The 12,990-nt window shown below is 40.5% G+C and overlaps 2 long non-coding RNA genes across 2 annotated transcripts in view; one reads left to right on the forward strand and one right to left on the reverse strand.

Annotated features, from left to right (window-relative positions):
* Nucleotides 1-4,045: 4,045 nt before the first annotated feature.
* The window catches only part of LOC109308232, a 9,794-nt gene continuing 849 nt past the window's right edge, over nucleotides 4,046-12,990 (forward strand). The window contains exons 1-3 of the long non-coding RNA XR_002100562.1: nucleotides 4,046-4,135; nucleotides 4,832-4,838; nucleotides 12,388-12,397. This is a non-coding gene — a long non-coding RNA (uncharacterized LOC109308232). The remainder of the gene's footprint in view (nucleotides 4,136-4,831; nucleotides 4,839-12,387; nucleotides 12,398-12,990) is intronic.
* On the reverse strand, nucleotides 4,295-8,945 carry LOC109308231. Its single transcript, XR_002100561.1, has 3 exons — nucleotides 8,934-8,945; nucleotides 5,421-5,425; nucleotides 4,295-4,431 (listed from the first exon to the last, which is right to left on the reverse strand). It is a non-coding gene; the product is annotated as an uncharacterized LOC109308231 (long non-coding RNA).

Consider the following 12,990-nt stretch of genomic DNA (forward strand, 5'->3'; position numbering starts at 1 on the left):
AACTATTTCACTCAGACTCAATCAGAAAATATGCTTATTCACTATTGTTGGATTTAATGGGGGGAAAAAGCTTAAGCTGTTTTAAGACAGAGCTTGTTTCATAGTAGCTAAGGTCAGGAAGGACCTGAGCAGATCATCTAGCCTACCCCCTGCCACAGGCAGGAATGAATGCTGAGGCTGAACAGGTTCAGGTCCCTCAGTCTCTCCGCATAGGGCCTGTCCTGCTGCCCTCTCACCAAATGGGTGGCCCTCCTCTGAACTCTCTCCAGGCTGGCCACATCCTTTTTAAAGTGTGGCGCCCAGTACTGGATGCAGTACTCCAATTGCGGTCTGACCAGTGCAGCATAGAGGGGGAGCATCACCTCTCTGGCCTGGCTTGAGATGCACCTTTGCATGCATAACAAGGTATGGCTGGCCTTGCTGGCTGCGGTCTGGCATTGGCAGCTCATGTTCATCTTGCAGCCGGCAGTAATGACTCCAAGATCCCGTTCCGCCTCAGTGCTTTCAAGAGGGGAACTCCCCAGCCTGTATGTATGCTGTGGATTCCTTCTCCCAAGGTGCAGCACCCTGCATTTACCTACGTTGAACCCCATCCTATTCTCATCTGCCCACTTTTGTAGTCTGTCTAAGTCTACTTGCAGCCTCTCTCTCCCTTCAAGTGTGTCCACCTCAATTGTTCGATTTATGAAAGGGATAATATGAAAAGTTTGCATATGATAGCATCTCTAGTTGGTGTGTTGAATTGGGCATTAAAAATATGTACAGCCTGCCACTTTTGAACAGGACTAAAATTAGGCTACCATTAGCCTTGTTTTAAAATGGACAGTCCTGTTTTGTTTTGCATCAATCTTATAAAATGTTTCTGTTATGAAAACAAAATGAAAGAAAGAAGCATTTTGGTTAATATTCAAGTAATTGACAATAAACTATGGTATTTATATTACAGACTTCCTAGTAATAATGTCCACATTTAGTGAGGCCTAACACTCTCTCTTTGCCAAGTTGGTGGCTAAATTCTCTAAATTGTCTCTTCTCACTGGGCACCTCTACACGACGCTATGTTGCTTTAGCAATGCACTATGGCGATGTGGCATCTGTGGGCATTTACATATGACCAGCAGCTACTTTGACATAGTGACATACTCCCTCAGTATAGCGTGCCACTGTGGCAAGGTAGCTACTAAAAATAACTGTGCTGCATCTACGGTCAGTATGGGTGGTTACTGAGTTATGCGTTAGTACTTCCTCTTGGATAGTAATAACATTGTCATAGCAACATGTGTACACGCACCCATAGTGTATACTGTGGAATCCTGTGAAATGCATATGACCTTTCCCTACAACTGTTTCAGTGCCTTATAACTGTGAACATGATAATGTAATTTAAAAGCACACAAAAGCAAAATTAAGATTTCCCAGGTATTTCCTAAAATGTGAGGACTTGACTTTAAAAGCTTAATATTCTTTTCATTTTTAATAGAATCTTAAGGGGGCGTTAATAGAATTATGTGTGCTTGTAGTGCGCATGCAGTATTACAGAATTTAGTTTCTATGGAGTTTGTAAATAAATCCTATTTTCAGAATTATACAAACAAAAGAACTATTCAATTCCTTGACAAATGATCTATCCAGAAGCCAAAGGTGCTTTAGACATTCAGATCTATCTTTTAGATTTCTAAAACTGATAATTTTGATAGATAATTATTTGACAAGAAACATCCACATAATTTATTAAGTATTAAAGAATTGTATAGCAACAGAAACATGTTTCAACTCTGGCAGCAAAGTTTGCAAATTATGACTCCTGATTCCTGTTGATTTCATGCAGATGATGCCCAGAGATATCTTGGGTGAGTACAACCCAACTACTTTCTGCATGATGAACTTTGGTACCTATAAGATTTTGACATCCAAATGCCCTAAATAAATATTCTGAAAGTTAAGGTCTGTTTGCCAGAATGAGGTAATACCAAATAATTTGTACTCTTGATCTTTTTTTGTTCAACAGTTTTAAATGGGAAAGGAAATAAAGCTTCAAAAACATGTACTTGTTAAATTTAGCATGCAAACCCTCTGGAACATTTGTATTAAGATGAAAAAGTATCACCCAAGATCTAAATTACTAACCAGGACTAAGTCCATATGTACAAATAGATTTAGATCAAGGGGTCAGGAATCACAAAATCCTATCTCCCCATTAATATTTAATGTGACATTTGGGCTTTAGAAGCCCTCTCTGAACTCAGATCTGTGGGAGTCTGTTTTGGCACAGAGGTCTCTGTTTAATGGTGTAGTCATCATGAAAATGAACAATAGTATATATGGAAGATGTTCTTCACCAAAGTAACTTTCTTCATAAGAGTTAATTTTGAAACCATAAATATACTTTTACTGTCACAATAACTGCGTAACTTTTGTAAGCAATCCATTTAATTTATAATTATGCTACTCTGTCTACAGTATTTCTAAATCTATAATTTTTCGCCAATCTCTAATAGTCTGATCCATGAAACGTGTTGGTCTTCATATAGGAAATGTAATATTAGTCCCAGATTCTTGCATGTCAAATTGGATATCAAAGTCCTACTCATTCTCATGTCAGTTAAAATATAACCAGAGGGGAAATGGGAGATGGTCATAAACACTGTACATCTCCATAAAGGACATAACTAAGACATTTTCTCAAATCATGAAACTCTGAGGCCTTGATTCAGCAAAGCATTTCGTTGACACTTAATATGAAGCATGTGCTTTAGTCTCATTGGCCATTTATAGAGTTACATTTTTCTAGGTTTAATCTGAACTACAGCCATCACTTTATACACATGGACATATGTAGTCTGAATTAAAATTGACACCAGTCTGAATTAACTACTCCACCCCACTGTGAGGGTTAAAGTTAATACAGACCAGGGCAGTCCAAATTAGGCAATTTAAACTGTATTAATTAACATGTATATGTAAAACCTGCCAATATATCCCCACCACCCTCACAAATACTATACCCCACAACAGAACCATCAACATTCCTGGATGTTACAGCTGCACCTCCAGAAATGTAGTATATCTCATCAAATGCACCAAATACCCTGATGGAAAATATGTAGGAGAGACCAAAGAACAACTGTGAACCAGAATGAACGCACACAAAAAATTATCAAAGACAAAAACACTGGCAATGTGTGAGGGGAGCACAGGGTACATGTGCACCCCCTGAGAGTGCTGCTGCACCCCATGACAGCCAGCGCTCTCCACTTAGGCAATGGGCGGGGGGGCAGGTAGTAGCACTAGTGCCCCCTGAGAGCACTGGCTGGGGAGGGGGGATGCCAGGACAAGCGTCAATTCCGGGAGCATCACTGGCACTTCCAGGAGTAAGCGCTGTTGTCACTTCCAGGTGCCCCGCTCGCACTTCCTGGTCAGCACAATTGGCCACGGGAGACTCAATTGGCAAGATCAGCTATGGGGGGACCCCAGTCACTGACTGGCCACTAGGGGGCACCAGTCACCCATAGACAAGAATACCCAATTACCTGTGGGGGCACATTTCTCACAAGAAAACCACTCTCCCTCCAATCTCTCAGTTCTAATCCTCAAAGGGAATTTACAAAGCACCTTTCACAGATGAGCCTTCGGCCTTCACTTCACCAACCTACTAAATGCAAAAAATCATGGACGAAATATAGACATTGGATTTATGACACATTATAACTTGCCTAACATCTGACTTCCCAGGTACCTCTCCACTCTTTACCAGCTATATTCATCCCCCTCACTGCCCCTTCCTCCAATCTGTCTCTCACCTGTTGACTCCTTAATTTACATTGTCACTGACTGTCTTTTCTTGCATGCATACCAGCTTCTGGCTTCTTTACTATTCATTCCATCCAGGAAGAGTACAGATCAGCTGCAGATGCTTCCTCAGCCTGACAAAGGATGTTTGTGCCTGAAAGCTTGCAAAGAAATATTTTTTCCAACTATTTGAGTTGCTTTAATAAAAGATACCAGATTTACCTAAAGAATCTTGTCTGTCTAATCCCCACAAGGAAAACTCAGTTGGGTTTTTGCAACACAACAGAGGCTATTAGGCACAATGTAACATCTTTACAAAGTCAAATATGCCAACAACATCAGGTCAGTTGCACCTATTATGACTTCTGGAACAGCACTTTAGATAACTGTCAATAGGTTTGCAACAATGTAACAGTGCTTAAACAGGCTTATTATCGCCTCCTAATTACACACAAGCTCACAAAGAGGCTGCGAATTGAGTCTATTAAGGGTGAATTAAGTGTATAGACTGTGCATAGCCAGCGCCCCCTGCTGTGATGGTCAATGATTGTCTATTAATCCATAATTCAACTTGAAATTTGATTCAAAGTGTATGATGCAAATCAGTTAACACAGTTTAGAAAACGGTGAGCATGTCTACAACTGGTCATTGATTTCAGTGCACAATAAACATACCTTTCAAGTTAGACATTCACTTATGTGAATTCCCACTTGTGTAAATTCCTATTTTATTTTATTTTATGAACTCTCACTATGCGTTTGGTGCTGTATAGAACAGCAGCAACAACAAAAGAATTCCATCCTAGGAAACTTCATTCAACAAAATTCCCTTAAATATAATGGGAGTTTTGATTGAGCAACATCAGCCAGGGCATGCAATCACCCTCCAAACACCTGCATGAATGGGCATTTACATCAGCCAAACCCTGGATAGGTTGATCTAAATGTAATGCTTGTACTTACCCAAAAAGATTACCTCATAACCTCACTCTCACCTTACCTGTCCGAAAAAGCTTTGAGGTCTTTCAGCAAGCACTAACAGCTCTCAGGTTATCTACAGAAGAGAGTTAACATTGGAATCTTTTACTCTTCCAAACACATTCTGAAAAAATTGCACATGTTCCTCTTTCGATCTTATTTTCAAAGAGCAAGCTGGAAGATAGCAATAGTAATGAAGATGAACTGAACGACTAATTATTTAGCCACTGGGGGGATGATGTGCTTAACTAAATCTTGCTGTCATTGATAGTCATAACTAGTAACATTTAAGTGCCAGATTTATGAGACATAGCAATCCATCTCCATTACATCCCAGATGCTTTACTTAAGGTGGGTTAAGGGAATCCCAGTTTTTACTTCATGTGTAGTTATCTAGTGCAATCCTTAAACAAAACAGAATTCTCGCCTGACATGGTTTTTTTCTCTAACATATTTCTTGTGCCCCAATCTTACATAATATTCACATATATTTAGACTGGGCTTTAAACAGTTTACAACTATTGCTTTATATATATATTAGCCAATGCATTTTAATGTATTTTACATATTTCTCTGACACTGGTTGTGTCTATTTTAAGATATCCCCACTAAAGAACTTTTTTTGCTATTAAAGTAATTTGTGTGGCAAGCACACAACCTGAATTTTGAGGCTAATTAGCAGGTTTAGCCTCACAAAGGAGATACTTTACTTTATATCTACCTACATTTCAGAACTGTGGGTATTTCAATCCCAGTGCATCGCTGGTACTAAATTAGCACATGACCTAAATGCCAGAGTTGGCCCTAGTGATTTAATGTCACAATTAATGTAGAGGAAGCTTAATTGTAAACTTGTACTTTGTCAAGTATGTATAATTATGACTATTCCCAATTAAGTTGATGAACACATCAACAGAGAGATTTTTTTTTTCCTTCTCTGTACAAAGCTCCTGACTTTATTTAATAATATTATCTAGCTTCAGGTTTCATTTGCAAGAATATGAAAACACTGTCAGATAAAAATGCTATCTAATGTAATGTTACTGTTGGAAAAACAACTGGTTGTTCTGAATATTTGTTTACTTCTGTGTCATTTCAGGTCATGGGTTTAGACTTTATTAGCTAAACAGGATGGAGCTCATCAGTACCTGAATGGGAGCATTTCGTGAAAAACCCAAAAGACTCCTGGAAGTGTAGTTGATGATTCATTATCTGGCATTCTTTCTTCTGATCCAGTACTGAATAATTTTCCAGGATGCTATTAAGAGATGTCATAAAGCTAAGGTCTTTGCAACTCGTAATGAAAAGACTCTACATTTCCAGTAGAGAAATACCGTTAGTCCTCATGTCCTGGCCATATACCAAAGAAGAAGACTGAAGTTATCCAACTAAAATTCCCCTCAAACTTTCAGCCAAAAATATCTCACTACTCCTTTCATTTTCCTCTTAAATTAGAAATAATCCCAATGATGTCAATGAAATTTACATTGGTGTAAAAGAAACAAAAAAGAAATTGAAGCCCATTTATCCTTTTTCTCCTCTTATCTACTAATATTTGCATTGTTTTGAATATTTGTTATGTTCCATCCCAGAGACAGCTGAATTTCAGTGGTAAATTCAGTGTTTATCCTGTATTTAGATGGTTTGTAAAGCACTGCACGATGAAGACCACTATGCAAATACAAGGTCTGACCCATCTGCGTTATCTACTGCTTTATATACACTTGCTTTAGTTAAACATGTTTAAAATCTGTACAGATGTGCAAGGTTCTAGGTATTTTCTTCCTTCCACTTGATGACTTCTTGCAATTTTTACATACTATTTTTAAGAAAGTATTCATTGAGCTAGCAAAGGTATTAGAGCTAATCACTGTAGTATTCCTTTAACATGGCGTTTTTACATGACATCCACTTTCAGGATTACATTTTTGTTTTGACACACACAATAATATTTAACTGCTGGATGGAATAAGATTACCACCTCAAATGCTTCAACACAAATGTACATCAGTAACTTTAATATTTTTGCTATGCTTTGTGGACAAGCCCAAAGAAGTACACAGAAGTAATGTCAGTCATTTTGATGAATAATTGAATACCATTGTAATTTTGAAATATAAACCCACATCCAGCAAAGTACATGAGCATGAGCCTAACATAAAGAATATGAGGCATATGAGTAGTCACACTGGCTCCAGTGGGACTATTCATATCCTCAAGTGCATGGATGGATCTGGATCTAATTGGCAAAATTACATTAAAGTCAAATTAAGGGCTAGGTTATGATTTTTGTCACAGTCCTGAGTAAATGATGTTGTTGAAGGACCCCTCTACATATGCAGGTGAAGGTACAATGGGATCTAATGCGTGATCCAAACAATAGCATCTTCTGCCATACCACCTGTGTATGGCAGGAGGCATGATTGTGGGATTGCATATTAGATCTCATCGTGCCTTATTGCCAGTGCAGGACAAGCTCAGGATCATGATCTTGAGCTCTCCCTGTACTAGTTCCTGTGTCTGTGAGCCCCACACATGATGGGACTCACAGATGGAGCAACGTTCCCTGGGCTGCCCTCAGTTTCAGCCTCACAGCAGCAATATCAAGAACACTGGCACCACTGTGTCAGCTGCAGGGCTGGCGCGGGTGGTGAACCCCTGTGGCTGGGAGCCCCTCAGTTGATGGAGCTTCTATTCACAGGGGAGCACTTATACACTTGTTCAAAGACTGGCATCATTAGAACAAATTATGAAGTTACTACACATTTTTGATGGAATAACTTTGTGCTTATTGCTTGTTTTATCATGCCATCAATTGCTTGAACGTGTAGCTGGGTCATAACTTAAGGCATGATTAACTGGTTAATCATGCCTTAAGTATAGTGTATAAAGGCGGCCTCAGTTACATCACTTTGTGAGCTACTCTGCACACTTATCTCTGAGTCACAATTACTTTAATTGGTATAGATAAGTGGTTCTCTATCTTTTCAGACTGAAGACACCCCTTAGAAGGTGCCATCTCTAAGCTTTCACTCATTTTTTTTTTACTTCAGGAAAAAATAAGGCAATTCTTCTGTTGCAAAGAACTCTGAAAGACCACAGCAGGTCAGAATGTTTTTAACACTATGGGTTCCTATTTGAAATCTCTGGGTTTATCTTGTAAACTATGTAGGGGTTTGCAAATCTAAGAGTGCTAATATTGTGAAGCAATCACTGGCAACCTTAAAAAAATTTCCTGGCATCCCAAGGATGTCTCAGCACCCTGGTTGAGAATTGCTGCTATAGATAAACTGGTGCAAAGAATGCCCCATGTTAACAAGGCTTGGGAACAATATTGATTTGGAGCACCTGCTTTATAAGGGATGAAGGAAGGAAATTATGTTGGCCCATTTCCAGATACAGTAAACTCCCCTCCATGTTTCTAGCCAGCTCTGCTACCAGCCATATATATAAGTTGGTGAGTCCTGGCTACACTATCACCCTAGGCAGTAGGGGAGTCTTACCTTCTCTGACTTTCATGGCCATGTAGGGCAGACCCCAACTGACTACTCCTCCATTCTTAAGGCATTTGATTCCAAAATAATTAATGTGCAGTGCCATTTTGGACACTTCCTTAATTTGTTTCATAGATTCACTGATGTTTGGGTCAGAAAGGACCTTAGCAGATCACTGAATCCAACCCCCTGCCTTGGGCAGGAAAGAGCACTGGGATCAGACAACCCTAGCCAGGTGTATGTCTAGCCTCCTCTTAAAGAACCCCAAGGTAAGGGAGAGCACCACCTCCCTTGGAAGCCCATTCCAGATTCTGGCTTCCCTTACAGTAAATAAGTTCTTCCTGATGTCTAACCGAAATCTGCTCTCCATCAATTTATGGCCATTGTTCCTAGTTACTCCAAGGGGTGCCCTGGTAAACAGAGTATCCCCTATTCCTTGCTGCCCCCCGCCCCCATGGATTTGTAGGTGGCCACAAGATCACCTCTAAGCCTTCTCTTGCAGAGGCTGAAGAGATCCAGGGCCCTCAATCTTTCCTCATAAAGTGACTTCCTTTAAATCACTTCTGGAATCAGTGCAGAAAGCTTCATCTCCAAATGAGAAAATTTAAAAAAAAAACAGCTAGTGAAACAAAAGGGGAGTTTCTATGGTTATCATGGGATGTGAGTTGAAACCTTAATGACCATGAAACCTCCAGTAGTGCTGTTCTTGAGATATTATCCATGTTAAGATTTGCATGATTCTGGCACTAGTAGAAGAGATTTTGAAAAATGTCAAAATGGTTCACTGACTTTTACCCTAGACCTGTGATTTCCACAGTCATTGTAAGACAGGATGGTTTCCCATTTTCCCAAAGTGGTGTACAGTTCTTCTGAGGAAATGTTGAAGGTGTTTTTTGTTAGCTCCTAGTTATATCATTACTGTCTCTCTTCTGACATGCTTCTGCAGTGTGTGAGTTACTGTGTATCCTAATTTAAACCAGGAAAGACAAATGTATTTTTAAAAATTGTCCCACATCGACAGAATTTTTTTTTGTTTTGGGGCTTTTGCAAGGGGGGAGAAATAACTATATAATATTTTATATATAAAAAAGAAATATTCAGCATTTAATATTCAGCATTAAAGTTTCTAGAATTTAAAAAAATCTAAGCCCTTCTAAAAATTTTGCTGTCAAGGGCTACTGTTTCTTGGAGAGGAAATAAGGTATTATTATAATATAGTATTTGTTGGGCTAAAGAAAAAAGTGATTTTTTTTTAAAGTAGTGACCTCTAATGTATCTAAACAAGGTATTTTAACTAGTAAAGAAAAATCACTATTACAAAATGGGATACTTTATAATTAAAGCTCCATGCCTTCCTAGCTATTGGAAGCCTAATGCTAAGTGTATATGTCCCAGGAGACATAGTAAAGGGAAATACTTACTGGCAGCTCAAGACGCAGCATGCAAGGGCCGGAATGAAGAGCCCGCGCAGCTCGTCAGCTGGCTTTTTATTCAATTATGGCCAGCCGATGATGTCAGTGTCAGACAACAGCTGGCAGAGTTAAAAATGGCGGCCAATGCCGTGGATGGGGCGGATAGCATGGGCGAGGAGCTGCAGCTGCCACTGGCAGCAAGAGGACCCACGGGGATTGGGAAGCCGGGTTGGACACTGGCAGCATGAGATAAAGCACCCCAACAGGAGCCTGCACAGAACAACAAGGGAGCAGCAGGCACACTGGCCGGAGACGTAGCTGGAGTGGCACCCGGGAGCAACACTGACCACAAGTGGGAGTGCCATGACGACGGGGCACAGAGGAAGCCACACCAGGGGGAGAAGACCCTGGGAGAGGTCTGAGGGGGTACAGTTGGGGCAGGCATCGCCGCTAGTCCCAGACGGAGTGACGGTCAGACGAGAGTAATGCTGGAGGTGACAGGTCCAGAGTGGACCAAAAAAACCCCAGGGAGAGTCCTGGGAAGGCTAGTAAGAGGGCAGGGAGTGGCCTGTTATTTGGTATTTTGTTGTTACATTTATTTAGTTACCCCAGATGAAGGGGCATAGGGGAAGGGGGCACGTACCCCAGGGAGCGAGGCTGAAGAGAAGCCTCGGACGGTTTACCTTTTTTTTTGTGCATTTTCCCCTGAAGGAAGGGGTGAAGGTGAGGAGGGCCGATGGGCGGGCCCCTATGGGTGACCGTGGTTACAGGCCATGGGCACCTAAGGCAAAGTCTGAAGGCGTTACCCCACAGAGGGGATGAGCCCAACAGATGGATGATGCACCAAGGGAGGTATGAGGCTGGGATGTAGGGGTGACAGAGCCCCATGAATGACTGCCAGGCGAACCACAGGCCACTAAGTACACTCGATGACCAACCCGCCGACTGAAGGAACAACAAGTCATGGCAGGAGAGAACGGGGTTGGTGACCCGAGGGGAAGACATCGACTTGGGCAACAACACGAGTCCATAAGGCGTTCGATGTCTAACAACAGAGTGAAGGCCACCTGAGAGTGGCTATTCGAAGCCCGGTGGTCACAGTATATTTTAGCGTTGCTCCTTAATTATTTTTCCAGAAGTGTGGAACTGAAAAGAGTTTTTCTGTAACCAGTGAATCTGTAAAATTTGTGGGACTAGTTACGTGCATGATTAGTTAGGAGATTTACTGGATGAAGCCATGCTTCAATCTGATGGAGAACCATTCAGTGTTCCCTGTTATAAATGTAATTTGGTAGATCTAGGCATTTGTGAACTCATGATTCTGATGTTATGCTATTCCATTGATTTCAGTGGATACTAGGTTAGACCTAGTAACAGCACTAGGGCTGTGCAAAATGTCACCAGCCATTTTGTTTTGGCACTGTTTCAACTCATTTTGAGGTCAAAATGACAAAATCAAAATGAAACAAAGGCCTTTGAAACAGCCTTGAAACAAAACAAGGCTAGTCAAAACATTTTGAAAGTCAAAACGTTTCAACCATGGTGCTGGGGATGGAAAGTCAGTCCAGCTAGATTGGGTGGGGGACAGGAAGTCAGCCCACCTGGGCTGACTTCCCATCCCCAGCGCAAGATTGGGCCAGGGCTGGGAGATCAGCCCAGCTGGGCTGACTTCGTATCTCCGGTGCTTGATTGGGCTGGGGGAAGGAAGTCATCCCAGCTGGGCTGACTCCCTGGCCCCGGCCAATCTAGTGAAACATTGAAACAGAGTTGAAACAGCCTTACTGTTTCAATGAAGCAAAACAGAACAGCTGTTTCAAATTGAAATGAAATTCAATTCGAAATGCTGTTCTGTCAAAACCTCGAAACTCAAGGTGAAACGGAATGGTGCCATTTCACACAACCCTAAACAGCACCATAATGGTTATCAAGGGAAAGGAGATGGGAGGAAAGTTAAGTTATTTCTTACTTGACAGATATTATGTAGCTGTCTAAAGAGACTTCTGAGAAACAAGAACTTCCTAGCTTGGGTACTAGATCCTTCTATAATAAATCTCTTTGTGCCAAAAAGTGTGTGGTCTTTGTGAGTCCCCAAGAAAGCTATTGCAAAGTTACCAAGTCTACGGCTAGTGCTATACTCAAGCAGTGCAAAAATTATTCTAGTCTATGCTAGGATATAGTGAAGCTAGGGCCAGGTTCACATCCATGAGTGGTCCCTACATGGTAGGTTTCCCATTTAGAATAATTTAAAATATTTCAGTGGGGTCATAATAGTTGTTTATTATAGCAGATTTTGAGAAAAACTTGAATAGCATGGTCAGGAGATTAAGTTTATTCCAGCTAGTTATCATCTGCCTCTTAAGAAGTGTTCAGTCTAGAGGCCCATGTTGCTTTACATACCATAACAGCATAAATATGTGAAGCAAAAATGAACAAACTATAGCTACTTGTAGAGCAGAATAAATGACCTGCTCATCTCCCTAGCCATGGGTCCCTGTCCTGCATTCTTTAGGAGATGCTGAGTGCTCTCAACTTCTGCTAGAAGCAGGGGGAGATGAAAACTCTCAGCAGATTACAGGATGAATTCTATAGTAATGTTACACATATCCATTAAAGGCCAGTCAAGGAGCCAATAGGAAAAAAGGCTACATGTATAGCGAAGTTTCTATTGGCACTAGCAATAAGAAAAGCTCATTATTAGAGCTGAGTGCTTCTAGTATATAGTCAGTAATGTAGAAAGCAATATGGATCCTAAATCATCACATGCAAAAAAAAATCAGGAATATTTTCACAAGGAAAGTACCAAATCCATGCCTGCTTGAAATAAATTTAGGAACAACTTTATATTGTCTACAAAATAAGAACAGCAGTGTTTCTATATTTTAAAAGAAAATAATCATTTCAAAGATTTTAGAAACTCTTTTGGGGCATTTCCATATTATATGCAGGTCTATAATAACCAGGGCAGTTGCCTCTGTGAAATGAATTTAATGATTTCCCTTCAGTTCCATTTCCACATTATGAATACCACCAATACAGATGACAGAAAATGTCACTTTTTTGCAGTTCCAATGGAAAGATTATGAAGCAAATGGAACTAGACATTAAACTAACCTTCCACTGCCTTGAGATGGTTTCTCCAAAGCAATGTTGAAAATAAGGAAAAGAAAAGGGAAATATGTTCTATGGTTCCTTGGACTATATCTCTTCAGTGGATAAATGGAAAATCTCAGTTTCCAGGACTATGAACAGCAGCATATTTAATGAATGTAAAGTTTTTAATGTCTTCCATGACAAGGACCCTTTTGTCACCAGTTATT

The sequence above is a fragment of the Crocodylus porosus genome, unplaced genomic scaffold, assembly GCF_001723895.1.
Source record: "Crocodylus porosus isolate Cpor-Errol unplaced genomic scaffold, CroPor_comp1, whole genome shotgun sequence".
In the NCBI taxonomy this organism is placed as follows: Eukaryota; Metazoa; Chordata; order Crocodylia; family Crocodylidae; genus Crocodylus; species Crocodylus porosus.